We start from the raw sequence: 2,897 nt of genomic DNA on the forward strand, positions 1-2,897 counted from the left end.
CTGATAAAGAAGGATATTGGACTTGTCCAATAAAGAAGAATATCAATGGTAAGTTCCTTGATAAAGAAGATGGTACCACATGCATTAGTCGTGTCTAGGTTGGCATGACATTGAATGTTTGGCATTAGTCGCATTTGAGTAAATGTGCAATTATGTGTTATGTGTTATGTGAGTTCTTTGTGTTGTCCGAAACGACGTGAAACTATCTGGTTGTGTATTTGTGAGTATGTGTTATCTGGTGTATTACTTATTGAGGCATGTGTGTGAGTTAGTAATACGTGATAGGTCGAATATAGGTGCGTTTCTATATTCGTATGTATGTGATTATGTTTACTAACTCTCTACCTATTTGTTATGTGCTGGACCTTTGGGGGTTCAGGTCGAGGTCTCGACGAGCTTTAGCTGCAGATCCTTTTGGTGTGGAGCACTTTTTGTGAGGAGCTAGTGTAGGCTACCTTTGTATAGTGTTGTTAAGTTTAGTTTGGTTGTGATGTATATTAGTGCTCTGGTATTTTGTAACATCGAGTCGGGGATCGTTTGTATTCCGTCGTATATCGATGCGAACATCTTAACTTATGTTTTATGTAAATGAATTATCTTTTGAACTATTTTGTTCATTGCTTTGAAAATCCTTTATTTATGTTTTCCGCTGCGACGTTTCGTGTCATGTGCACGATCGTTTTGAAAATGTTTTCCGTAGCGCTCCAGCTACTTATCTTTAAAAAGTTTTTAAGATCACGTTTTTAAGGGTAGTTAGTTCGGGGTGTTACAGTTAACCTTGGTCGTCTCTTGAAGACTCACAATCAGTTTAATTATATTAGAAACAATTCAAAAGCTGTAAATTATGGGGGGTTTGTTTGTTAACAGAACGTAAGAAAAATGTGAAATTTGATTGATTTAAAACGATCAATTCATTGGCTTTAGGTAACTCGTTCTTGATTCTATCATATGGTTCACAAAGAATAAATTCGTTATATGCTTATGTTCTGATTGATTTATAAAACCGAAATAAACAAGCGTTACCAGTTTTACATGGATTCCATTCAAATAAGCATCAAATGCGTTCAACTAATCATAGGCAATAGTAAACAAGCGTTACTAATGACAGAATAATATCCTTACTGAATTCAATCAACCCTTTTTGCTAAGCGCTTAAAGTTTATGTCAATTCCTATTCAATATAATCTATACAAGCGATAAACTAATTGAATAACACGGCGCGAATCGAATTAGAGTGATTAAGCATCATTATAATTCAACTTCATACTGAAATAAAGAACATGAAATTGACATAACAGAACATGAATATAAAACGGAATTTGCTATTAAAACAGACCTCAAGAATCTAAAACGAGTTCCTTGCACCAACGAATTGAAAGAAGGATTTAGTTCTCCATGTAAATGGTGGCTGCTCTAGGGTTTTCTAATTTCCGTGAACAGTGAATAAATCTCTGACCTAGGTCAGGTTTTCGTTTTAATACAGCAAGCAAAATGGGCCATAAAACAATTGGGCCGAAAAAACATAAAGTTGTGCTGAAATTAAATTCGTCTGGAACAAAGATGCAGTTATTTGACACACTTGCGCTCCGAACTGGGTTTTGGCCTCAACATGAAAGTTGTAGCTCTTGATCTCATCTTTCCAACGCATCTTCCCGCGCCTCAATCCAATATTTTTAACTCCATTTATAACCTGCGGACCGGAAGGGTGTCAAAGTGCTATTTTTTCATAAATTAAGTGCGAAAATAAAATTTAGTCAAAAAAAAAAAAGTGCGAAAATAAAATAGAGTTAGAAATAAACTTAAATATAAAAACACCTTAAAATAGTGAAAATAGTAAATTAAACCATAGGAATACACTAGTACAATAGTAGAAGAATGTGCATTAAAATGCACTGATCATACCTACCGAAGAAGTTTGAGCTTGAGGATTGGACAGCAGCTTCATCATCGCTGCCATTTGGCTCGTCATTAGCTTTTGTTGAGCTAAGAGAGTTGTTTGCGTGTCCAGTTCCAATACTCCTCCTCTCTTCTTTGCACCTCGATCATTGGTGGCACGATACTCATTTTGTGCCATACTCTCTACCAGCTCTCTCGCTTCAGCTTCATCCCTATTTTTCAGAGAACCACCAGCTGATTCGTCGAGTATCATGCGTGTTTGCGCCCTAAGACCTTGCGTAAACATTTGCATCTGATTGTGGCCGTCGAAACCATGATTGGGACACCTCTTGAGACACACCTTGAATCTCTCCCAAGCATCATTAAGTGTTTCTCCATTCGCTTGCTCAAAATTACTAATCTCCGCTCTCCTTTCCAAGAACTTGTGAATGGGAAAGTAGCGGTCCAAAAATTTCCTCTCAAGTTGTCTCCATGTCTCAATGGTTCTAGTGGGTATTGTATCCAACCAATCCTTGGCACGTCCAGTGAGAGAATGTTTGAACAACCTTAGTCTCTTATCCGATTCACTTACCCCCGGTGGGTCGGTATAATCGCAAGCCTTATAGAAATGTGACAGATGCAAGTTAGGACATTGAGATTCCGATCCGGATTAGGGATTCTCTTTTAATGCGGATAGGACTGTATTCTTTATGTCAAAGGAGACCGGGTTTGCCGGTTGAAAACCCTGATTTGCTAGAGCGTCATTATCTCTTCGCCCATAGTCACCAATAGTACGTCTTTGTGGTTAAGGAAGTGGTGGAACGATGACCTGTGGATCCTGCTCTTGTTCCATAGCAGCTAAACTCTGTTCTTGACAGTCCGGTACACCACTTAATGAAGCTTTTTCTCTATAAGCTTGAGCTTCCCTTGCCGCTTTCCGATTTGCACGAGTTGTCTTCTCAATTTCTGGATCAAACTGCAGCTCAATGGGACCTGTCCTCCGCATGCACAAGGAAACACAC

At 38.4% G+C, this 2,897-nt stretch overlaps 1 non-coding gene across 1 annotated transcript; it reads left to right on the forward strand.

Moving 5' to 3' along the window:
- The first annotated feature begins 2,204 nt into the window (after positions 1-2,204).
- Positions 2,205-2,311, forward strand: LOC123903375. The gene has a single exon (XR_006807952.1). It is a non-coding gene; the product is annotated as a small nucleolar RNA R71 (small nucleolar RNA).
- The last annotated feature ends 586 nt before the right edge of the window (positions 2,312-2,897 follow it).

The sequence above is a fragment of the Trifolium pratense genome, linkage group LG1 (assembly GCF_020283565.1).
Source record: "Trifolium pratense cultivar HEN17-A07 linkage group LG1, ARS_RC_1.1, whole genome shotgun sequence".
NCBI lineage: Eukaryota > Viridiplantae > Streptophyta > Magnoliopsida > Fabales > Fabaceae > Trifolium > Trifolium pratense.